The sequence below is a fragment of the Chiloscyllium plagiosum genome, unplaced genomic scaffold (genome assembly GCF_037043375.1).
Source record: "Chiloscyllium plagiosum isolate Xiang-an unplaced genomic scaffold, Cpla_swu_hap1 HiC_scaffold_15, whole genome shotgun sequence".
In the NCBI taxonomy this organism is placed as follows: Eukaryota; Metazoa; Chordata; class Chondrichthyes; order Orectolobiformes; family Hemiscylliidae; genus Chiloscyllium; species Chiloscyllium plagiosum.
In genome coordinates, this window is record NW_028270153.1 from 3,809,112 (window position 1) to 3,836,220 (window position 27,109).

Consider the following 27,109-nt stretch of genomic DNA (forward strand, 5'->3'; position numbering starts at 1 on the left):
AAGGACCAATCTCGATCAGTATCCCAGCTGAATCGTCTCCAGCACTTGCTCATCAATCCAGCCTCCAGAACCAAGGTTTGCAGGTTTTCTCTCCTTAATCAGGGTGTTAACTCTCCAGAACTGCCCTGGAGTCTCCAGAAATTAAAGATACATTGCAGGAACCACAAACATAGTGAAGAAAACCATAGATCAGGCACTAAAGAAACTGGCATCTTTTTTTCGCCAAACAGTTTTGGCTTGTGGTTATAAATAAACTGGCAACCCAATAAAGCTCGCTTGTCTCCAAAGTACAAGATTTCCAATCAGTCGGCTTGGTTTCCAATGTCCAGGGAAGGGACGTGCGTGACTGATGGCTGGAGGGGCAGTGTCGGGGGTGTTAGGGGGGAGGCGGTGGGGTCACTAGTGGGGAGTGTGCACCTCTAGGGATTAGTGCAAACAACTAACATCATCGGTAATTTAAAATCCATGTCAATTTCTGGGTCGTCTTCTCTGTGCTTACACACTGCCTTCAGGGAGCTGTCTGTACTCCTCTGCACTTAAGAAAGTTTATTTGGAAGACTTAGATCTCAGATCTTAGATTTAAGACTCAGATCTAAGACTTAGATCTTAGATTTGGAAAAGTTGGAAGGTTAGATCTCATGGAATACAGGGAGAACTAGCCACTTGGATACAGAACTGGCTCAAAGGTAGAAGACAGAGGGTGGTGGTGGAGGGTTGTTTTTCAGACTGGAGGCCTGTGACCAGTGGAGTGCCACAAGGATCAGTTCTGGGTCCACTACTTTTCATCATTTACATAAATTATTTGGATATGAACATAGGAGATATAGTTAGTAAGTTTGCAGATGACACCAAAATTGGAGGTGTAGTGGACAGCGAAGAGGGTTACCTCAGATTACAACAGGATCTTGATCAGATGGGCCAATGGGCTGAGAAGTGGCAGATGGAGTTTAATTCAGATAAATGCGAGGTGCTGCATTTTGGGAAAATGAATCTTAGCAGGATTTATACACTTAATGGTAAAGTCCTAGGGAGTGTTGCTGAACAGAGAGACCTTGGAGTGCAGGTTCATAGCTCCTTGAAAGTGGAGTTGGAGGTAGATAGGATAGTGAAGAAGGGGTTTGATATGCTTTCGTTTATTGGTCAGAGCATTGAGGACAGGAGTTGGGAGGTCATGTTGCGGCTGTACAGGACACTGGTTAGGCCACTTTTAAAATATTGCAATTCTGGTCTCCTTCCTATCAGAAAAATGTTGTGAAACTTGAAAGAGTTCAGAAAAGATTTACAAGGATGTTGCCAGGGTTGGAGGATTTGAGCTATAGGGAGAGGCTGAACAGGCTGGGGCTGTTTTCCTTGGAGCGTCGGAGGCTGAGGGGTGACCTTATAGAGGTTTATAAAATCATGAGGGGCATGGATAGTATAAGTAGACAAAGTCTTTTCCCTGGGGTAGGGGAGTCCAGAACTAGAGGGCATAGGTTTAGGGTGAGAGGGGAAATATATAAAAGAGACCTAAGGGGCAACTTTTTCACACAGAGGGTGGTACGTGTATGGAATGAGCTGCCAGAGAAAGTGATGGAGGCTGGTACAATTGCAACATTTAAAAGGCATCTGGATGGGTATATGAATAGGAAGGGTTCGGAGGGATATGGGCTGGGTGCTGGCAGGTGGGACGAGATTGGGTTGGGATATCTGGTCGGCATGGACGGGTTGGACTGAAGGGTCCGTTTCCATGCTGTATATCTCTATGACTTTATGGACTTTGGCTTTAAAAACATGGCATTTTTGCAAGTTTGAGTCGAGATGATAGTTTATTCAGTCCCTCATGTGGATTGAACCTGTTCCCATCCACACAGTGATTTCTGTTCTGAGTCCCTCTCTCCCTCTGTCTCCAATGAGGGAGAATGACAGGTTCCACAACGGCATAGATTATACAGGGATACCCAAACATTACATCCATGCAGTCACATCCTGTATCTGGCAGTACCCTGGAGAATTCATCTGCCAGAATCTGACTGTGATGACAGGCTGCATACCCCATGCTGTTGTCAGCTGTGATTTTGACAAGGGACAGGGGAGCATGTAACAGTGGGTGCCTGGCCGGCTGTCTTCCCTTAGGTTTGTGAATGTGGTGCCAATCATGGGGGTTCAATTGATTGATCACAGTGTTAACTGCCCACTCTGCCAAGCCTGAAGATTAGAAAGCCAAGGACTGCTCATAACCCTGTATAATTGTCGGAAGACCTCCTTTTTCTCATACACTCTGTTCTTCTATAACGCGATATAGAAAAATCACACTTTAGAAACAGCGCAAAGTAATTGTCTTACAGCCAGCGTGCATTTTAAACGTTCACACTTTAGAAACGGAGTCCCCAATTCGTCAATCGTGTTACAGTGAATTCATGTTAACGAAACACGCATTATAGCAGAATGATCTGTACTCAAATCCTTTAGAAACCTGATGTTTGTGTTCCTGATTATTTCTGTAATTGCTTGCAAATTTGCAGTATTGCTTATATGTACCTGTATATGAACAGCAACATTTAGAAGATTCATAGCTTTGAAAAATAGTCCACATCTACGTTTCTATTTTTATGGCCTAAGTGAATCAAGTCATATTTCCCCATACTATTCTCTACTGGCGACTCACTTTGCACATTCATTTAAGTTGCTGATATCTTTTTTTGCAGCCTCCTTACAGGTGTGTACTTAACGGCTTTGTCTTCCAGTAAACCTGGTGCATTACGCGTGTCTGCTTCATCAGTGTCATTATTATCGTCAAACAGTATCTCAGACTGCAGCTCTGTTCCCTGAGGCACTCAACTAGTCACATCCTATAAACCTGAAACTGCCCATTTATTATGCTCTTTGATTCCTGCCCATTAACCAATCCTCTTAGTCTTGCTCATATATCACCCCACCACCAACTCCATGAACCTTTAATAAAAACCGAAAGCACTGAGGATGCTGTAAATCAGAAACTAAAACAGAAATTGCTGGAAAAGCTCAGCAGGTCTGGCAGCATTTGTGAAGAGAAATCAGAGTTAACGTTTCAGCTCACAGTTGACTCAGACATTAATTCTAATTTCTCTCCACAAATGCTGTCGGACCTGCTGAGCTTTTCCAGCAATTTCTGGTTTTGTCCATGAACCTATATCTTGTGAATTAATCTTTTGTGGCACCTTACCCATTACCTTTTGGGATTTCTAAGTGTACTACATCAACTGGTTCCCACCTTATCTAACCATCTTATTACGTCCTTAACAAAAGGCTAATAAATTTAGTTAACATAATTCTCCCCTTGGAAAGCTGTATTGATTTTTGACTGGTTGCACAATGGTTTAGTAAGTGGACTGCAGTGGCTCAAGAAGGCATCTCACCACCAGCTTCGCAAGGGGGCAACTAGGGACGGGCAATAACTTCTGGGCCTAGCCAGCAACACCCATGCCCCATGAATGAACAAAAAAATAATAGATTCCAGATAGAGTAACGGCTCCTTAACTGGTTGTAATTTCTGAATTGTTTTGACATTGGCTGGAAATGTGTGCAAATTTCTTGAAGCTTTAGTCTGAGATTTTGTTAGCTTCTCAACTAATTTCTCAGCTGTTGAAAAAATCTCAACTTTCCGTGTTTCAAGTGATCTGAGGTAAGGTGGAGAATGAGACCTTTAACATGCTCAGTTCACATGCTGAGATATAGTAATGTTATCATGAACATGTCTCTTAACTATATACTGGTTATGCTGACTGTGAGATATAACACTTCTCCCATTTTCCAAAAATTAAAAAAATCCCAAAACAAATGTACACTGTTGTACGTCGGCAAGATAAATAGCCAAAGTCTTTTCCCTGGGGTGGGGGAGTCCAGAACTAGAGGGCATAGGTTTAGGGTGAGAAGGGGAAGATATAAAAGGGACCTGAGGGGCAACATCTTCACACAGAGGGTGGTACATGTATGGAATGAGCTGCCAGAGGAAGTGGTGGAGGCTGGCACAATTACAGCATTTAAAAGGATTTGGATAGGTATATAAATAGGAAGGGTTTGGAGGGACATGGGCCAAGTGCTGGCAGGTGGGACTAGATTGGGTTGGGATATCTGGTCGGCATGGACGGGTTGGATCGAAGGGTCTATTCCCGTGCTGTACATCTCTATGACTCTATGACATGTTGTCAACTTAATAATAATACAAGCATATTCATAAAGATTGTTGTTGGTGTTGAAGATTAAACATCAGTTCTATCTGAACAATAGTCCATCCGAATCGCAGTCATCTTGTGGCCCAGGTGGAGATCTATTGTCCTATTGTGCCTGTACTGGCTCTTCAAACTAGCATCGTTACCTTGTACCAATTTCCTGCCTTTTCTCCATGCTCCTGCTCACTGTTTCTATCCAAATAGCCATCCATTGCCTTTTTCGCTGCCTCCACCATATTTCCAGGCAGTGTATTTCCTAACCACTCATTGCGTGAAAGTGTTTATTCCACATCTCCCTTGCTTCCTTTGCACATTACCTTAAATCCATGCCCACTAATTTCAAACTGTAAAACAATGAGATGAGTTGGGGTACTATCACTGAAGAATGGCCCTTCCCCAGAAGGGTAACCCTTCCTTCCATCCAGCAGCCTCCATACTTGCCCCTGCCCCCTTCCTCCCTCCCCAACATACTAAAACAAGCCCCGGCCAAAGGGCCCGATGGATCTGAATCCATGGGGCCATTGTCTCCTGAGCCTGCCTGCAGTCCTGGCACTCACCACTAGGCTGCCAGAGTTTCTGGGCCAATGAGACTGCATTCCCTCGCTCCCCTCCACCACTCCCAACCACCACCATCACCCCACACTACCCTCCCCACAAACCCCAGAGCCCCACCCACACACAGCCAGACCAGGAGCTTGCGTAGTCGGGAGTCGATGTTGCTAGGGTCCTGTGTTGGCAAATGTACAAACTGCATTTGCATAGTTCCTTCAACACAAGGGTGTAGAATGGGGGAAACAGGATAAGAAGGATAATGAGACAGGGTGATGATTGGGCAGGCAGCCTGATTGGAGGTAACCTCACCAGCACTTGTCAGACAATGAAGAGGGCATGCTGGGGATCGTACCTTGCCTTGCTTTGAATCTGGCGCAAACTGAGTACAACATTGGAGGATCAAACAAAGTCTTGCCCTTCCTCCCCCTGGAGCTGACCCTTTGTTTCTATGTCTGACCTGGGCACCCAATCTCCAAATACTACCTGGACTCACAATTCAACCTTTCAAACTTCACTCAACTTCGAAAGATACAGGCAGTCCACAGGTTTAAAAATTGGCAGGAAAACGTGAGAAATGATCAGATTGATATTGTTAATAAATAGGAACAGTCACTCTGCTTACCTGCTGAAAAAAATCATAGCAATTCCTTTGGATAAAGCAGACCCAGAGTGTGCTACAGAGCCCCCCTCCTGGTCCACTCCCTGTTCTCTCCTGGGACAGAAAGGGACATTAATGTACCTTCAACTCCACCTTGTGGAAAATGGGTGATTAAATCTCAGTAAACTGCAACCCACTGAGACTTATTAATTATTTCTATGACCTTGCTGCGGTCTTTTCTCTCTCCTTTAAGCAATTCAACCAAAAGGATCGACCTTTTTGCTGGGAAGTAGGAACAGTTCCAAACGTTTATTCTTGCAACAACAATCTCCTGGTGTAAAACATCCAGCAGAGACTGAGGGCTCGCCATTCCTCTTCATTCTTTTTGACTTTTTGTTTCATGAGGCCCACCCTGCTCTCCCGCCCAGCTCCAAGACACTGTCATCGCCTGCTCCCATTAATATTATAGGCGATGGAAGCCATTTGGTCCATTATGTCAGTGCTGGCCCTTTGAAGGAACTCACCAATGAGTCCTCCTTTCCTGGTTCCCTCCCACTGCAAACCTTTCCCCCTTTGAATCCCTTTTTAAGAAATGTACTGGAGCTCACTGAAAAGAGGGACATCTTGTCAAAAATAATTGTCTTACATTCATCAGGACAAATACAAGAATGCCAAATTTCAGACCATCATTATAAGTTATAATACCAGAGAAAAGGATGCGGAGTGGTTGCCAGGTCAGCTCTAATTGGCCAAGGTGTTACTATGGCGAAAGTAATGGGGATCTATGGACTCCCCAAACTCCAGGGTAACTTTTTATATAAGTGCACAGCTTGGCCATTTTCCTTTTTGTTTTCAGAGAATGAGTGTCTACGTTTGAAAGAAATCACTTTGAACACGTTAATGAGCTTGACGAAAGATATTTAATTGGTTGTTAATGTAGCTCTTAGTGCATTTAGGATTACTTGGCAAATGTTCTCAGTCATGGAACCATCTCTAACAGCAGACAGCTTGTTTTAGGGTTTGTGAGCTGAGCTGTTTTGAGGAGATACACTGCCTATAGCAGAGGCAGTAATGCAGAGACTCGAACAAACAGCTCTACCAACCATCCAACCCAAACTTTGGGTCCACTAGGTGGATGACGTCTTTGTTATCACTAAATGAAACAAATTTGAGGAAATCTTCAAGACCATCAATAATACCCTTACTGGCATAAAATTCACTAAAGAGGAGGAAAACAACAATAAACTGCCATTCCTAGATGTCGCAGTAGAACAAACAACCAATGGGGAACTTCAAACCAGCATCTACCGGAAAACAACACGTATGGACCAAGTACTGAACTACTGAAGCAATCATCCCAACACCCACAAACAAAGCTGCATTGGAACATTATTTCAACGAGCCGACACACACTGCAACACAGAGGAACTACAAAGAGCAGAGGAAAATCACCTATACGGTGTATTCAAAAAGAACGGGTACCCAATGAATACAGTCCGCCAATTTCGCAGCAACAAACCCAAACAAGCAGCCAAAACACGTCCAGAAACCCTAGCCAATCTCCCCTACATCAAAGATATCTCAGAAATGACTGCCAGACTACTCAGACCCCTTGCCATCATGATAGCCCATAAACCCACCAACACACTAAAACAGCAGCTAATGAACTTGAAAGACCCTTTACAGACAACAAGCAAAACTAATGTCATTTACAAAATACCTTGCAAGAACTGTAACAAACACTACATTGGACAAACAGACAGAAAACTAGCCACCAGGATACATGAACATCAACTAGCCACCAAAAGACATGACCCTCTCTCACAAGTATCCTCACATACGGATGAGGAAAGACACCACTTCAACTGGGACAACACATTCATCCTAGGACAAGCCAAACAGAGACACACACGAGAATTCCTAGAAGCATAGCATTTCAACAGGAACTCTATCAACAAACACATTGACTTAGATCCCAAGTACCATTCCTTGAGAAAAAGAACTGGAAATAACATCACCATAGGAAATGATGTCACCACAGGAAATGACATCACCAACATCAGTTCAAACATGTAAATGGAAAGCAGGCCATACCACCAGTGCTTCATCCGGAGGCTCACTGAAGATGTTACCTAGTATCGTGACGAAACATCTGAAAATGAAACTTCCAGCTCAGCGAGCAAACCTACATCCAGAACCTCAATCTTTACTACAAATCTTTTCAAAACTAGCTAACACTACGAATTACAATCAAAGGAGAAATCAAAAGGGATCTTGTGCTCAATGGTAGTGTTCTGTTATGACGAAGGTCTAAGTACAAATCCCACCTGCCCCAGATCTTTGTCATCATGCATCTGAACAGGTTAATGATAAGTTACATACAAAAGCTAACAAATCTCCGCACATTTTCTATCTCTCAGAGGGGAGTGAATCTGTTGAAGTCTTTGCTGCAGAGCACTGTCAAGGCTAGATCATTAAATATATTTAAGGCTGAGATGGACAGATGTTTAATCAGGAAGGGGAATTGAGGGTTATGGGGAAAAGGCAGGAGAGTGGGCATAAGGATTATCAGATCATCCACAATCTCAGTGAATGCTAGAGCAGACTCGATGGGCTGAATGGCCTACTTCTGCTCTTGCATCTTATGAATATGCTGTCTTTTTGATCAGCCATGCTCCTGCCCTCATACCCAGATTGAAACCCACGCACAGTCTCTCTCCATGGTGTGGTAGGCCTGGTTTGGGACTAACTGCTGCCTCCTGCTGGTGGTATCAGCTCCCGTGCACACGTGTTGATCAGCCCCAGATCCATCCTTGGTGCAATCCTCACCTTCATCAATACACCATCATGTATCTGTGGATGTGATCGGGAATGACGTTGGTGTTGACGTGTCCACTCCGAGAACATCACAGCCCAGCCTCACACATACAGAGTGAACACCATCTTTAGTTAATGCAGGGAAGACCAGCTTTTGCTGAGCTGGGAGAAGGGTTAGGCCATTCAGCCCCTCAAGCCTGTTCCATCATTTGATATGATCATGGCTGATCTCATCTCAGTCTCAACTCCACCTTCTAGCCTGCTTCCCATTACCCTTTAACCCATTTCTAATTAAAGATCTATCTTCTCTTAAATTTACTCAATCTCCCGGCATCCACCATACTCTGGGTAATGAATTAAAACAGATTCACTCTCGTTTGAGAGAAGTAATTCCTCCCCATCTCGGTTTGAAATCTGCTGCCCCTTATCCTAAAGCAATGACCTCTTGTTCTGATTGTCCCACATGAGGAACCATCCTCTCTGCACCTACTTTGTCTTTACCGTCCCCTTTTTCTCAATTTGATCTCCTCTTATTGTTTAAACTCCAGAGAGTATTGGCCTAAACTGCTCAATCCCTCTTCGTAAGACAATGGAATTAATTAAAATGTTGCCCTTCCAAAAGCATATTTCCAAACCACCCTGTTCAGAGGTATTGTAAAGTGAGCCAAGACCACCTGGCTGAGAGGTAAGGACACTGCCACTATTCCACCAGAGCATGTTTGTGTTGAATGGTCACCTTAACATGGAGAACAACACTGTTTGTCTCACAAAACAATAGGAACTGTAAGATTATTTCTCGACCAATCCTAGGATTAAATGGCAATGATATCATCTCGAGTAACCCAATTAAGGCTTTGTGAACCTTGGGTCTCTGAATTGACTGACTCGTAAAATCAGATATGACAGTTTGAGAAAGAATCTCTCTTGATAGTATCAGAAGTGACATCTGATCAAATTAAGGTGAACTTTTAACCCCACTCTCCCCAAGATACCCATAGCCATTAAAGTGCATCTGAGGCTGGAGCAGGGTTGCTATGACAACAATGTCAATCATGGAAGCTTACCCTGTATCCATCCCAATCAATCCAAATAAAAGGAGGTTTTATCTCTGTTGATGTTACCAATTCTGTGCCACTTGTATTTCACTGTTCAGTTGTTCCTTCTATACCATTGTGTTCAGAACTCCTCAGTCCCCGTGCATAAGGAGGTGGGAAAGATAAACCAGGAATTGATAGACCTTTTAGTCCAGTAACTGTTCTAGGACATAGTGAATGAAAACTTGAACAAGTAGGGGCTGATTGGAATCAGCACAGATTTGTAAAGGATGAATTAAGCCAGATGAACCTCACTGAATAATTTGAGGATGAGATTAACATGGTAGATAAGGGACAGAAACAGAAATTGCTGGAGAAACTCGGCAGGTCTGGCAGCATCTGTGGGGAGATATCAGAGTCTATGTTTCAGGGATGACAAGATTGTGACAGGACAAGCAGAGTGAGCAGAAAATGGGATATTGAGTTGGGAGTTCCATTCCATCTCGGATCTGGTTTCAGGGTTAAACAAAGCACTGTTCCTGCCCAGAGGGACTCTGATATTTTCAGCAAATCAGTCTTTGAAATGTCAAATGTCAGTTCAAAAGACAATATCCATTTCTCATTCAGCTGAGATCATGTTTTTCAAAACAAACATGAAACAATCTAATCTTCTACACATCACAAGACTTTAATTATTATTGTCCAAGTCAGGAGACATTTTTTAAAAATTGCCTGGCCATGGAGCAGAACAGCGGGACAGCTTCAGGGACTGAGACAAAAAAACAAATCTTGTAGTTTTTAAAAATTCATTCACGGAGATGTAGGTGTTGTGGCTGGGCCAGTATTTATTGCCCATCCCTAGTTGCCCCTCAAGAAGGTGGTGATGCACTGACATCTGGAACTGCTGCCTTCCGTATGCTCTTGGTAGACCCACAATGCCCCTAGGGAAGGAATTCTAGGATTTTGTCCCAGTGACAGTGAAGGAATGTCCGATACATTTCCAAACAGGAAGCCAGGACTGCAGGTGCTTGAGAGTCAGAGTCGAAAAGTGTGGCATTGAAGAATACAGCAGGTCAGGCAGCATCTGAGGAACAGGAGTGTCAATGTTTTGGGCATAAGGAACAGCCTTGACTTTGACATTCACATGCCAAGTTTGAATTTTAATGTGGCTCTGATTATCAAACAAACCCTGTGGAATGTCCAACATCGCAAATATTTCAGAGGCTCAGAAATCAAAATGTCAGCTCAGGATATTCAGAATTGACATGAGAATTTGCCAATGAGCCTCGCTTCTGTTTTAGAGAGCCCATCGTCTCTGGGCACAGATCGAAGCTCCATTCTCCACCTTTCTGCTGGGGATAGGGATCCACCCCAGATACTTCAGTTCGTTCAGAAATCACTCTGAGAGATTGTAACTCACTGAGACCCCAGTTCCAGGGAGACCAACTGCTCCCCTCCGCAGAGACAAAGACCTCAGAGCTGCCAAATGGAACCTGAGGCACTACAAGCTCTTCAGGAAGTGCTCATAAGAGGCATGCTCTATTTCCTTCCAAGAATTATGAGAAAAATTCAATCTCAGGAAATGTTGTTTTCTCCAGGATTAGATGAAACAATGGTTTCTGTCCGACAGCAACGTTAACCACTTTACTGAGAGAGACTTCAAATATCTTCCAGACAATGTGACAGGGAATAAAGTGAAAGGATTTACTTCCTGCCTCTTGTTTGGTTGCAGTTTTAAGTTTCATTATTGCCATTAACTCTTTCATGTGACTAATTGGCACATTCCAATTCATATTCTTTTTTCTTCAATCATTCATGAGATGAAGGTATCTCTGGCTGGGCCCAGTTTTCATTGTCCGTCTCTTGGTGGGGGTGAACTGCCTTCTTGAACCATTGCAGTCATGTGCTTGGTTGACCCACAATGCCCTGAGGGAGGGAATTCCAGGATTTAAACCCAGCAACAGTGAAGGAATGGCAATATATTTCCAAGTCAGGATGGTGAGTGGCTTGGAGGGGAACTTACATAGAACATAGAACAATGCAGTGCAGTACAGGCCCTTCAGCCCTCAATGTTGCGCCAACCTGTGGAACCAATCTGAAGCCTACCTACCCTACACTATTTCATTTTCATCCATATTTTATCCAACAGTAGGATTTCCAGATCATTACGACATGCCTCTGGGTTATTAATCCAATAACTTGAGCTCTCCATCAATGCAACAATCCAGCACTCACAGAGTGCTGTCTCACACTGGTCCAGTCCGTTTCCAAAACCAGACCTTTGTCCCTGATGGCACACGCAAACTTTAACTGTTTGGGAAGATGGGCCATTTTCACCTTCCCTGGACAAAGCATGGGCCAAGCTTTAGTGCTTCCCTGATCCCAAACAATGATTAGAGAAAAGATGAAATTGCTCTCAGCCACCTCTCGCGATAGGGTACATCACAAATGGTGCATGGACCAGAGAAGTGAACCCAACCCGATGTGATTTGAGAGTTCATGATTTCCGAATGAATCACATGCCCAGATTCAAAGCTCCACTTCCACTGAGGAGGCTGGCAACATTGACTCAGATGTTCTTACAATAGTCCAACAAAAACTAGCTGTGGAGAGGATTTAAATGATGGAGCGTGAGATGGAGAAAGTCTCAGACTCAAAAGGGGGAGCAGGGCTCATAATATTGGAGAGATAGAAGCAGGAGAATGAGCTGGAAATAAAGAAAAAGAAGAAAGAGGGTCTGAGGGAATGCTAAGAGATTTTATTTAAAGTTTTTGCAGTAAGGGGCAATGAATATTAAAACAACAGGAAGACAACTGGAGTCAATGTTCCAAGGAATTGATGTCAGGATTGAGTAGTTCTGTGCATGAATACACAAATGAAACCTGCAGAGGTGCAGGCGATACTAACCCTGGGGTGGTATCACAATGGAGAGTGTATGAGAGATTTTAATACATTCAAGCGCACTCCATTCCATGCGGCTTTAACCAAACCTTAGGGCTCTGGTTTGGACAGATTTAGATTACATTAGATTACTTACAGTGTGGAAACAGGCCCTTCGGCCCAACAAGTCCACACCTACCCTCTGAAGAATAACCCACTCAGACCATTCCCCTACATTTACTCCTTCACCTAACACTACGGGCAATTTAGCATGGCCCATTCACCTAACCTGCATTTTTTTTTGGATTGTGGGAGGAAACCGGAGCACCCGGAGGAATCCCACGCAGACACGGGGAGAATGTGCAAACTCCACCCAGAGATTCACCTGAGGTGGGAATCAAACCCAGGTCTCTGGCGCTGTGAGGTAGCAGTGCTAACCACTGTGCCACCGTGTCCAGGTTGGAGCACAAAGGAGGAAGTCGATGTTGGTAAAGGCTTTCTTCATGGGGTTTATATGTCACATTGTGCTCGAGTGCAGAATTAAAGCAGGGTTTATCCAGATAGTGTTCAGAAATAAGAAAGGGAATTGTGTCAATCTTGCTGCGTTTTGCAGACTCTAGATAATAAAATTGAAATAAAACGTGGGGATGAGCAGCTAGCTTGGAGTGGAGATACATAAACCTTCACAAGTGTTAACAGCACTTTCATAGAAACAAGTAATCAGGTTGATCGAGGAAATTATCAGACATCAGAATGGAACACATTAAATTTTAGATGGCATCTCGGGAGATATCTCAATAGAGGCTATTTAGATAAATGTAGATAGACATAAAAATTCTAATCAAGAGTATAGAAATGACTTGATGAACAAGAAACAAAGTAATAAAGGCAAAATACTGAGAATGCCAGATATCAAAAACAAACACAGCAAGGGGTGGAGAAATTCAGCTAGTCTGGCAACATTGGTGGAGAGAAACAGAGTTAACATTTCGAGTCTAATATGATCCCGTCTTCAGAACAAGTTTTGAAACGTTAACTCCATTTCTCTCGCCAAAGAAACCAAGTGTCTGTGTGTTAGTTTCCACAGGACTGTCAGACTGTGTAGCACAGACTGGGGACAGTGCTTGGTTCGTGTTTGACCTCAATATTCAAACACACTTCGAGATCTGAAATTGCAAATGCAAAGTCTCAATGAACAGACACTGACAATCAAAAGCATGTTGTGTGTGTAAGGCCAGAGGAACTAGTTGGGGCAGAGACCATAAAGAGAAATCTGTCTAGATGTGTGTGCCAGAGGATGGTGCATGGCCATACTGAGAGTGGGGACAGAGAGATTAGTTTGGAATTGATACAGGGCTATGGGGAGAGAGGGATATGTTTGGGATTTGTTCAGCAGAGAATGATGGTTCTGCAGGTAATTTTCATTCAATGCTGATGGGTGTGCGGACAGTGTGTTCCTATTCAGTGCTGATCCAAGATGAGATATTGATATCGATTCTCTAGCCTGGCAGAAACTGGACAGTTTAAATTGAGTGACTGTCTCATTGTCAGTTATGCCAATCCCTCATTAATATCTGTTTAATGAGGAAATCTATTGGTTAATTACAACAGAAACAAACCCCTAAAAGCCTTAAAGGCTGGAGAGGTTACTCCAGTCATAGAATCAGAGATGTACAGCATAGAAACAGACACTTAAGTCCAACCCGTCCATGCCAACCAGATATCCCAACCTAATCTAGTACCTAAGCCAGCATTTGACCCATATTCCTCGAAACCCTTCCTATTCATATACCTATCCAAGTACCTTTTAAATGTTGCAATTGTACCAGCCTCCACCACTTCCTCTGGCAGTTCATTCCATACACGCACCACCCTCTGTGTGAAAACATTGCCCCTTAGGTCCATTTTATGTATTTCCCCTCTCACCCTAAACTAATGCCCTTTAGTTCTGGACTCCCTGACCCCAGGGAAAAGACCTTGTCTATTTACCCTATACATGCCCCTTATGATTTTATAAACCTCTTAAGGTCACCCCTCAGCCTCTGACGCTCCAGGGAAAACAGCCCCAGCCTATTCAGCCTCTCCGTATAGCTCAAATCCTCCCACCATGGCAACATCTTTTCTGAACCCTTTCAAGTTTCAAACATCTTCCCGATAGGCAGGAGACCAGAATTGCACACAATATTTCAAAAGTGGCCTAACCAATGACCTGTACAGCAGCAACATGACTTCCTAATTCCTGTACTCAATACTCTGATCAATAAAGAAAAGCATACCAAACGCCTTCTTCACTATCCTATTTACCTGCGACTCTACTTTCAAGGTGCTATGAACCTGCACTTCAAGGTCTCTTTATTCAGCAACACTCCCTAGGACCTTACCATTAAGTGTATAAGTCCTGCTCTGATTTGCCTTTCCAAAATGCAGCACCTCGCATTTATCTAAATTAAACTCCATCTGCCACTCCTTAGTGCATTTGCCCATCTGGTCCAGATCCCATTGTAAGGTGAGGTAAACTTCTTTGCTGTCCACTACACTGCCAATTTTGGTGTCATCTGCAAACTTACCAACATTACTTCCTATGTTCACATCCAGATCATTTACATATATAACAAAAAGTAGAGGACCCAGCACCGATCCTTGTGGCACTCCACTGGTCACAGGCCTCTAGTCTGAAAAACAACCCTTCACCACAACCCTCTGTCTTCTACCTTCAAGCCAGTTCTGTATCCAAATGGTTAGTTCTCCCTTTATTCCATGAGATCTAACCTTGTTAACCAGTCTCCCATGAGAAACCTTGTCAAACGCCTTACTGAAGTCCATATAGATCATGTCCACTGCTCTGCCCTCATCAATCCTCTTTGTTACTTCTTCATAAAATCCAGTCAAGTTTGTGAGACATGATTTCCCATGCACAAAGCCATGTTAACTATCCCTATTCAGTCCTTGCCTTTCCAAATACATGTACATCCTGTCCCTCAGGTTTCCCTCCAACAACTTGCCCACCACTGATGTCAGGCTCACTGGTCTATAGTTCCCTGGCTTGTCCTTACCACCCTTCTTAAACAGTGGCACCACGTTAGCCAACCTCCAATCTCTCTAACCACTCAAAGTTACTCAACTCTCAGTAATAGCCTCAACAGAAATGTCTTGGCCTTTGCACCCACTCCCATCCTCCCACCCCCTCCCCCAGGCTGAATGTTTCCTGGGGGCTACACATTAACAACAACACTAACCCCTACAGCACTACACTATTCACGGAGTCTGCCTAACATGGAAAGATAAACACAGTTCCTTATGGGGAGGTGATGGTCTAGTGATATTCTCATTAGATCTTAATCCGGAGACCCAGGTAATCTTCTGACAACTGGAGATCGAATCCAACAAGGGCAGATAGTGGACTTTGAAATCTGGAATTAAGAATCTAATGATGACCATGAATCCACCTGGTTCACTAATGTTATTGAGGGAAGGAAAATGCCATCCTTCCCTGGTCTGGCCTACATGTGACTCCAGACCTACAGCAATGTGGTTAACTCTTAGCTGTCCTCTGAGCAATTAATGATGGATAATAAATTCTAGCCAGTGTTCTGAGGAAGGACATTTTATGAAATGTTTATCTTTAAATTCAACTTTGAAGAGCAAATTTCAGTTCGAGAAGGTTCAGCAGTTGTTCCATTGTGACATTGATCAGGAGCTCACTGGACCATTGGAGTGTTTTATTTCTGACATTCATACGCATCCAAAACTAAATTGCTTGCATGTTGCCATGGAGACAGTGTTTGTGATTGACAGCAGTGACACATTAATGTAGATCCATCTTCACTGACAGAAGACGTCAACAATTGCAGTCATGTGACTTGCTAGCGTTGACCGTCTCTGAGCCTATTGACTAAGCAACCTCTGAGTGACTCCCACCTCACAATCACTGACTGATTACCAGGATGTCACTGAATCGTTTCTGAGAAATTCACCTTCATATGCCAAGGAGTCTTTTCACAGAATACAAAATATAAATTTTACATCAGCTTCTCCCTATGCTTTTGTACTTTGTGAATAGATTTAAGGGTGAGAAAGTGAACCATATCCAGTGCCATTGGGGTTAACTGGGAGTGTGATAGTGCAGGGTATGGGTGGCTGTGTGCTGGAGGAGGGGAGGCAGGGTGTTGGGGGAGGGGAGCTCGTGTGCTGGGGGAGAGGTGGGAGGGTATTGGAGGAGGGGTGGCAGGGTGCTGCAGGAGGGGAGGCAGGGTGCTGCAGGAGGGGAGCTCGTGTGCTGGGGGAGGGGTGGCAGGGTGTTGGGGGAGGGGTGGCAGGGTGAATGGGGAAAGGGAGGCAGGGTGTTGGGGGAGGGGTGGCAGGGTGTTGGGGGAGGGTTGGCAGGGTGTTGGGGGAGGGGTGGCAGGGTGTTGGGGGAGGGGAGGCCTGGTGGTGGGGGAGGGGAGGCAGTGTGTTGGGGGAGGGTTTTTTGGATGAACGATGGATAGTCAGAGAGAGGTCAACCTCTGACTTCAGGTTTGAAAAGTTCTGAAAGCATTTTGATGAGCTCCACTTTCTCAATGTCTTCGAAACAGAGAAAGTAGGAGTAGAAGTAGGCCATCGGCCTTTCAAGCCTGCTCGTCCCTTCAACAGGATCATGCCTGATCATCCAACTCAGTCTCCGTTCCCACTATCTCCTTATACACTTTGATGCCTTTATATGTAAAACTTTCAAGTTTTTCAAGTACCAGTGGACATGTGGAGTGGGTGGAGTGGGAATAACTAACTCTGTCAAACTAATCCCAACATTTCTTTTGTGATATCATGTTTCAATTCTCAGGAAATATTTACTGCTTAACCAAAACATCATGACCAATGTTGGGTTTGGAAGTAAATACTCTATGATATGTTTAATATACACTGGGGCATAAATTATTTAATCCTTAGCAACATTCTGTTTGTGAAGGTATTAGTGAAGCAATTAATTAAGTAATTCACCCAGGTTCCTTAGACAGCACTTTCCAATGCTACCATCGCTTCCATCTAGAAGGACAAGGGCAGCAGATACATGGGAACACCACCCCCTGCAAGTTCCATCCAAGCCACTCTCCTTCCTGACTCGGAAATATATCATGATTTGGAGGTGCCGGTGGTGGACTGGGGTGTACAAAGTTAAAAATCACACAACACCAGGTTATAGTCCAACAGGTTTAATTGGAAGCACAAGCTTTCGGAGCACCTGATGAAGGAGCAGCGCTCCGAAAGCTAGTGGGCTTCCAATTAAACCTGTTGGACTATAACCTGGTGTTGTGTGATTTTTAACTTTGGAAATATATCGCCATTCCTTCACTGTCACTGGATCAGAATCCTGGAATTCTCTCCCTCAGGGCATTCTGGATCCACCTACAGCATATGGACTGCAGTGGTTCAAGAAGGCAACTCACCCACACCTTCTCAAGGGGCAACTAGGGACGCGCAATAAAAACTGGGCCCAGCCATCAATACCTGCATCCTATGAATGAACAAAAACAAATTAGGACCAATACAATACAGCAGAGAGCACTAGGAAACAGCAAGGAGAGAGAGTTTTAGAGGGGAATATTTGTGAGCAAAATGGCCACTTGCTGAACCCTTCACAATGATGCATTGTGGTAAAGCCCACTTAGTGTCATTTCCAATTTACTAATCAAAAACCAGCAGCAAACTGGAAATGACACAATATGCCTGACTCTGCCCTTCACGGTTCCAAGACATTTTATAGCGGAATTATAACCTCACTGTTATATGCAAACATTCTCATCACTTTGCCAATCTTTCTTCAGCTGAAAGCTGGAATCTCTCTCTGCAAGTGTTTGCACAGAATCTGCTGATTAAACTGGAAACGTATTCAGATTGAGGACATGGGAAGTGACTCACTGAGTTTGGATGAAAGTCTGAAACTTCACCAGTTTGAAACTGCCGTGAAGAATTTGGTCCATCTCATAAACATCAGTTTTGTAAGAAAGGTTACTTGAGGATGGCCTACTTTAATTAAGTAACAATGAACACACATTATCTGTAACTGCTTGTTTTTTGACTAGTGGAGGCTGGTTGGTCTGAAGGGTCGTTTTCTGTGCTGTAGCCCTCTCTGTTAGAAACTTAAACAAGCAACAAGGTAATTCTGTTTCCTGCTATATTCTATTTGAAAGTGAATTTTCGGAGCAGCATAAATGTCTCTTTCTTTCACTATGCCCCAGACTTTATAAGGCACAGAGATTATGAATGCCATATGGCCTGTATTATTCATGAGATCCCAATCTGTGCTCCATTGTAACATCGACTAGATCCTGGTATGAATTCAGGATTTTGTCTCTGTGCTATGATTTCACACCCTGGCTAGGAATTTCCTAAAATGGTGAAACTTGCAAGTTGCACCAAAATGAAATTGTGTTCTCAAAGGTTACAGTGAAGATTTCAAAATATTAGCGTGGAAATTCAACAAAAACCTGACGTAAGTCATAAGTCAAAAGTTCGCATCGATATACATCAAAAATCCCCAGTGTGCTGGGCATATGGCTCTGCAACACTGCAGCTTTCTGGAAAATAAAACCAGAGGTTGTTGGAAAAGCTCCGCAGGTCTGGCAGCATCTGTGCAGAGAAATCGGTGTCTCTGGAAATGTTGGCTTTTGTGTGAAATCTCCTCCTTTCTGTCCAAGAGATTCTGGGTAATCCAAGATGGAGGATGGGAAAAATTTCTGGCTGTAACAGTTGCTCCTTTTTTGAGGTATTTTAGGTATTGGAGGTGATTTCCTCGAATTCCAGGAGCACCAGTTACTGTTTTATATGCTGTTGCATCGTTTTGGAACTTTGGAAAAAAAAGTCAAAACAACAGCAGTTTAAAAGAGAGAAGAACAGACAAAGGAAGCACATGGTGAGGACAGTGCAGAGGAGAGAGAGAGAGAGAGAGAGAGAGAAACCCACACTGCTAACTGACAAAGCAGTGAACCTGCACAGTTTGAATTCATGTATCACTGGACATTAGAGTGCACCTAGAAAATTAACAAACAGTAAAATTCACAACTAATCTTGGAGGAACCTGTTTGGGAGAGGTTACAGCACAGAAACAGGTAAGTGGCTGTGCAGGACGTTGGATAGGCCACTGTTGGAATATTGCGTGCAGTTCTGGTCTCCTTCCTATCGGAAAGATGTTGTGAAAATTGAAAGGGTTCAGAAAAGATTTACAAGGATGTTGCCAGAGTTGGAGGATTTGAGCTATAGGGAGAGGCTGAACAGGCTGGGGCTGTTTTCCCTGGAGTGTCGGAGGTTGAGGGGTGACCTTATACAGGTTTATAAAATCATGAGGGACATGAATAGGATAAATAGACAAAATCCTTTCCCTGGGTAACAAAAAGATAGGGTACTGGACTAATGGTCGGATACTTGGTAGTGTGGATGAGCAGAGGGATCTTGGTGTCCACGTACACAAGATCTTTGAAAGTTGCCACCCAGGTAAATAGTGCAGTGAAGAAGGCATATGGCGTACTGGCTTTTATTGGTAGAGGAATTGAGTTCCGGAGCCCTGAGGTCATGTTGCAGTTGTATAAGACTCTGGTGCGGCCGCATCTGGAGTATTGTGTGCAGTTTTGGTCGCCATACTATAGGAAGGATGTGGAGGCACTGGAACGGGTGCAGAGGAGGTTTACCAGGATGTTGCCTGGTATGGTAGGAAGATTGTATGAGGAAAGGCTGAGGCACTTGGGGTTGTTTTCATTGGAGAAAAGAAGGTTTAGGGGTGACTTGATAGAGGTGTACAAGATGATTAGGGGTTTAGATAGGGTTGACCGTGAGAACCTTTTTCCATGTATGGAGTCAGCTATTACAAGGGGGCATAGCTTTAAATTAAGGGGTGGTAGGTATAGGACAGATGTTAGGGGTAGATTCTTTACTCAGCGAGTCGTGAGTTCATGGAATGCCCTGCCAGTAGCAGTAGTGGACTCTCCCTCTTTATGGGCATTTAAACGGGCATTGGATAGGCATATGAAGGATAGTGGGCTAGTGTAGGTTAGGTGGGCTTGGATCGGCGCAACATCGAGGGCCAAAGGGCCTGTACTGCGCTGTATTCTTCTATGTTCTATGTTCCAACTCATCCATGCCCTCACACTTTCCCACATTGTACTCCATCTGCCACTGTTGATTCTCCTAACCTGTCCAAATCCTTCTGCAGCCTCCCTGCCTCCTCAATGCTACCTGTCCCTCCACCTATCTTTGTATCATCTGCAAATGTAGCCAGAATGGCCTCAGTTCCTTCATCCAGATCATTAATGTCTAAAGTGAAAAGTTGTGGACCCAACACAGCCTTGTGGAACACCACATGCTGCCATCCTGAGAAAGACCCTTTTATCTCCACTCTCTGCATTCTACCAGACAACCAAGCCTCTATCCATGCTCGCACCTTGCCTCTAACACCATGGGCCCTTACCTTACTCAGCAGCCTCGTGTGTGGCATCTCATCTTGTTAAAGGCTCAGAGTGCAAATACAAGCAAGTTATGACGAACCTTTAAAAAGTGAAGATTTAAGATTTTTTCACTGATTTAAAGGAAATAATCAAAGAAGTTAAAGTGATATGTGGAAACCCTTTCTCCCACAGTGAGTGGTTCAGGTCTTGAGAGTGTGGGAGAGGCAGTTCAATTAAGCCATTAAAGGATGTCATCTAGGATTTGTACAATGCACAGGATCATGGCACTAAGTGAGATAGCCCTGAATGGGGCTGAATGGAGTCTTTTTGTGCTGAAACAATTCAGCCAGCCCTGAGGGGCTGTTTGCTCCTCATGAGGGTATCTTGAACTGGGCACAGTTTCTGAATAAGTGTCCTCCCAGCAGAAAGTTCCTCTGAGTGTCATTACTCTCTGGAACTCTCTTCCACAGAGAGCAATGGGGGCTAAGATCACAGAAATTTTTATTCTTTCATGGGATGTGGGTATCGTTGGCAAGACCAGCGTTTGTTGCCCATTCCTAATTGCTCCTTGAATGGAGTGGGTTTGCTCAACCATTCCAAGGAACTATTAACAGTCAACCACATTGCTGTGGGTCTGAAATTATACGTAGGCCAGACCAGGTAAGGATGGAGATTTCCTTCCGTAGTGGACATTAGTGAACTAGATGGGCTTTTTTTTGAAATAACTTATCTTTATGATCATCATTGTGGAGGCTAGCTGCTTTTTTATACTCAAGGGAAAAAGCCGATTTAAAAATGAAGATAAAACTTGGAAATGAATGTACTGGTCAAACTGGGCCTCCATTTTGAGGAATGTAGTGTAATTTGGATCTGTACACATCATTCACAAATGTTACTGTTTCTTCCCCCAGGGATATTCTAGATTTATTAACTGAATTTATATAAATAATTTATGTGAACAAATACTTCCAGTGATTGTGGTGTGATTCAGACCATTGACGCCAGAACATTAAGCTAGGCCTCTGGATTACTTGTCTAGGGACAATACCACCGTCATCTCTAAATGTGTAATTTTGAGTGAGACAGAATTTTGACCGAGTAGGGAGTCAAGGACAATGGAGAACTGACAGGAATGTGGAGTTAAGGACACAATCAGATCAGTCAAATTGAATAGAATTAACTTTATTGTCACATGTACTCAGATGAGAACAGTGAACAGGTCGCATTATAGCACCATCTTAGGTACAAAGGTACCTAGCTGCAGATACTTAAGATTAAATTCCTGGGAAACATAAACAAATTAGAGAATTAAAGAAATAAATAGCCCAGCATTTTAGGTCATAAGAATAAATTAGAAAAATAAAGAAGAAGTTCAGAATATCAGTCTTTCGCAGCCTGTCTGTGCCAGCACCCAGCCCGAAGGGAAACCCCCACTGCCTGCTTCCCCCAGCCCCCACCCACACCCCAGTGCCTGACCCCCCCCCCCCCTTCCCCCCCCCAATGTAGGAGTTGCCTCACATCAGTCACTAACTCTTTAGCACTGGACCCACACTTGCCCTGCAACCAGGTCATGACCTTATTGAATGCTGCAGTCAGCTCAAGCAGTCAAATGGCTTACTCCTCCCTCTAAATTCCACCTGCCATTCTCCCTCCAATTCCCTACCTCCCTCTGTATTCTATCATCGCTGAACTCTTCTGGTCATTTCCAGTGTACTCCTGGTTTGGTTTCATTTTCAAATTTAACAAATTTGAGATGAGTTTGAAAAATGAAAAAAACCATCCCTCTCTAACTCCCGCTATCTCCTGCACAAGCCTCTCGGTTCCCAACATCAGGATCTCTATTGAGATACACAATGGGAAAAGATTGTTTCCTGCACAATGAGAGCAAAGCGTTTAAAACAGCAAGCAGGGCAGCACCGGGAAGCCTTACACTGGGCAAAGAGAACGGATTCAGCTCCCTGGAGAGCTCTGACCTTCAAACAAAAAGGTTAAATCTTAAATTGAAGATTTTAAAATTTACGATTCATATTTACTTAAATGGCAAGTGAGCACATCAAAGCTGCCTGGCTAAATATAAATAATCTGGGAACGAAAATGAAAAACAATATCAGGCATCTACAAGATGGCACAATCGAAATGATATGTGCTCTGCAGTGATACACAGCAATTCCCAATCTGCGTGGGCTGAATTGAAAAAACTCTATTAAAAAACACTTGAATGAGTGAGCAGAGAATTCATTGCTGGTGATCTATGTGACCGAGCCAATATTAAGAGTCAGATTGTTACCGACAAAATGACTTCTTTGTATTCATCTGTCTTTCCTGAAAAACCCAGGGAATTATTCGAAATCTTAACCGCGCCCTGATATATGCACAAATGAGCCTCCAATTTGCATACATATTTTGAGGATTGTTCACAATTGGAACGGACAATGTAGCAGAGAATTAATCTGTGTTAACAGAATTAAATTTTCCATTTGATGACAATTTTCCACCAATTTAGTTCTTGTTGTTTAAGCCTGTACTGGGGAGGGCCCTCACTCCCGACTCTCTCCGAATGTCTGTTCTGTTTGGGGGTTTTTTGTTGTTTTTCTCTGCACCTCCCCCATTCGCTTTGCTTTTCCAATTACGTCCACACACTGCATCAAGTGCCTGAAATCACTATGGCAACCGCTGATTCCACTCCACAATTCAACGGCTTCTTAAAGCCAACAGCTTTTTCCTGCAATTGGTTATTGTGGGCCTTGACTTGTGTCCACAGATAGTGTGGATGCAAAGTGTAGAATCCACTTACTCAGAAACTTCTGAGAAAGTGCCAGCAGCAGTGTTTTTGAGAAAGGAGAAAAACAATCTAACATCCCAAAACGATCAAATCTCCACCTGAAACGACCTCTGCAGACACTTGGCTATAACAGAATCAAAAGCAGCCAGTATACAGTGCCTATGGTAACGCGGACAGTCTGGGATCAGTGACCCTGAGTAAAGTTAGGAATAGGCATGATGGTTGTAACAAGGTCAGCCAGCTGGCCATTCCCTGATTGGGCATTTATCTGGTCCAATCAGGGAGCCCTGGCTAACACATAAAAAGGTTGACAGTCAGAAATTCTGACACCTTTGTGTCTGTGACTCTGAGTGAGGCAGGACTATCGCCAGGGACTGTTCATGTATAAATACAGGGTGACAGGAAATCATAGAGCACAGAACATAGCATATTACAGCGCAGTACAGGCCCTTCGGCCCTCAATGTTGTGCCGACCTGTGGAACAAATCTGAAGCCTGCCTATCCTACCCTATTGCATTTTCATCCATATGTTTATCCAATGACCATTTAAATGCCATTAAAGTTGGCGAGTCTACTACTGTTGCAGGCAGTGTGTTCCACGCTCCTACTAGTCTCTGAGTAAAGAAACTACCTCTGACATCTGTCCTATATCTATCCCTATGCCCCCTTGTGCTCGCCATCACCATCCAAGGAAAAAGGCCCTCACTGTCCACTATATCTAATCCTCAAAAGCCCGTGAAGAGTCAATTTCAATATCAACCTGGGTTCTCTCAAATTACCTCTCCCAGAGGGTTGTGAATCGATGGAATTTACCACCCTAGAGTGCAGTGGATGCTGGGACATTGAGTAAATTTAAGGAGGCGATAAACAGATTTTTAATTAGTGACGGGCTAAGGGGAACGGGCAGGAAAGTGGAGTTGAGGCTGAGATGAGATCAGCCATGATTGCATTAAAATGGAGGAGGTTCAAGAGGCTGAATGGCCTCTTCCTGCTCCTTGTTTTTATGTTCTCATGTTCCTGCACTTGATCATTATCCAACTTCCAATGACACAAAGCTGGTCCATGCTGTTGTGAGAAACAGGAGGGAGTACAGATCAGCTATTAACTGACCCAGGACATTCCAAGTGAAACCATAAAGACCAAACTCTCAGGAAGGGTGACAGGGTGACTGACATGGAGGGGAGGTGGGAAAAGCAAGGAAACAATGACTTCACTTCATTCTGTTGGCTCAGAGTTCACTGGATTCTCTGCAGCCTTACATTCGAAATCAATGGACATTCCCTACAGTGAGTCACCTGTACCCAGCATAGTACAGAAAACCCCAAATTGTAGAATGCTTTTCCACAGTGAGCTGTCGAGGCTGGGTCATTCAGTCTATTTAAGGCTGAAAGAGACAGGTTTTTAATCAGGAAGGGGATCGAAGGTTAGGGGAAAAAAGCAGGAAAGTAGAGATGAGGATGATCAGATCACCAAGACCTCACTGAATGGCAGAGCAGACTCGATGGGCTGAATGGTCTCACTTCCTTTCTTACTTAACAATATTGATACATCCCTTCATGTGACTTAGAGATCTTCCTCGTACTTAATGTTTGGGCTCACAATATATTGCTTTGAACTCCCTTCCTTAGGTGGATGGTAAATTTCGTTCCCGCAAGTCAATCCCTTTTCTCGTTTATTCTTATTTGTTTCTTGCTTTTGTCAGGGACAGCACGGTGGCACAGTGGTTAGCACTGCTGCCTCACAGCTCCAGGGTCCTAGGTTCAATTCCTGCCTCGGGCGACTGTCTGTGTGGAGTTTGCACATTCTCCCCGTGTCTGCATGGGTTTACTCCGGGTGCTCTGGTTGCCTCCCACCGTCCAAAGATGTGCAGGTCAGGCAAATGGGTCATGCTAAATTGCCCGTAGTGTTAGGTGCATTAATTAAGGGGAATGGGACTGTATGGGTTACTCTTTGGAGTGTCAGTGTGGACTAGTTGGGCTGAAGGGCCTGTTTCCACACTGTAGGGAATCTAATCTAATCTAATCCATGTCAAATGCACATAAATAATTAAGCAACAGCCATTACATTCCACACAGCTGGATTGAAAGGTGAAGAGCCTGGTTTCTCAGCAATGTACACCTCAGCAATGTACACCTCAGCACTGTACACCTCAACAATGTACACCTCAGCAATGTACACCTCAGCACTGTACACCTCAGCACTGTACACCTCAGCAATGTACACCTCAGCACTGTACACCTCAGCAATGTACACCTCAGCACTGTACACCTCAGCACTGTACACCTCAGCAATGTACACCTCAGCACTGTACACCTCAGCACTGTACACCTCAGCAATGTACACCTCAGCACTGTACACCTCAGCACTGTACACCTCAGCACTGTACACCTCAACAATGTACACCTCAGCACCATATACCTCAGCACCGTACACCACAGCAATGTACACCTCAGCACCGTACACCTCAGCAATATACACCTCAGCACTGTACACCTCAGCACTGTGCACCTCAGCAATGTACACTTCAGCACTGTACACCTCAGCACTGTATACCTCAGCACTGTACACCTCAGCACTGTATACCTCAGCACCGTACACCACAGCAATGTACACCTCAGCACTGTACACCTCAGCACTGTATACCTCAGCACTGTATACCTCAGCACCATACACCTCAGCACTGTACACCTCAGCACTGTGCACCTCAGCACTGTACACCTCAGCACTGTACACCTCAGCAATATACACCTCAGCACTGTACACCTCAGCACTGTGCACCTCAGCACTGTACACCTCAGCACTGTACACCTCAGCAATATACACCTCAGCACTGTACACCTCAGCACTGTACACCTCAGCAATATACACCTCAGCAATGTATACCTCAGCACCGTGCACCGTACACCTCAGCATTCTAGATCTTAGTACCGTACAAACCTGCACATGCGCCACTGTGTGATAGTGTATCGTCCATTGTAATAATGGACCTTTAGAATAAACACTCAATTAAAGGAAAAAATAAATATTGGGATGAGGAAGGGCTGGCAGAGGGCCATTGTAAATTGAAGATTCAAACCGGTTGAATTGGCAGTGAAAGGGTTCCCAATGAATTGCATGGTTGTGGCAGATCATTATATCATAGAATCCCCACAGTGTGGAGGTCACCTTTCAGACCATCGAGTCACACTGACCCTTTAAGGACCATCCAACCCAGAACCACCCCTCCAACGTTATTCCTGTAACCCTGCATTTCCCATGGCTAACTCACCTAGCCTGCACATCCCTGGACACTACAGGCAATTTAGTATGGCCAATCCACCCTAACCTGGACATCTTTGGACTGTGGGAAGAAACCAGAGCACCCAGAGGAAACCCACGCAGACACAGGGAGAATGTGCAAACTCCACACAGACAGTCACCCGAGGCTGGAATTGCACCCGGGTCCCTGGCGCTGTGAGGCAGCAGTGCTAACCACTGAGCCACCGTAATGTGAAAAGCAAATTGCTGAGAGTCAGGTGCTCCCCAGCTGCGAGTCGGTTGAAGAGTTGGTGAGAGCTCAATGCAGAGTCTGTCCCATGACTCTCTGAAATAGGGTCTTTAACACTGAGGTACACTGGTGTCTGAGGACAGCTGACAACACCAACACTGCAGCACCTCTGTCAGAGAGGCACGGCCAACAAAGCAAGGAGCTCCAATGGTGCTGTACCTACAAACACACAACAACACCAACAGTGTCTCAAAACAATAGATAACAAAACGATATTCACAACCAAGAGAGGATAAACAGCTCTCCCTTTAGTGAGTACAGATATTGAGACAGAACACAGAGTAAAGAAATATTCACA

General features: G+C 44.2%; 1 protein-coding gene across 6 annotated transcripts in view; it reads left to right on the top strand.

The window, feature by feature from the left end:
- The window catches only part of tox2 (TOX high mobility group box family member 2), a 250,224-nt gene that overhangs the window by 179,605 nt on the left and 43,510 nt on the right, over nt 1–27,109 (top strand). The gene's annotated exons all lie outside the window — the stretch shown is intronic.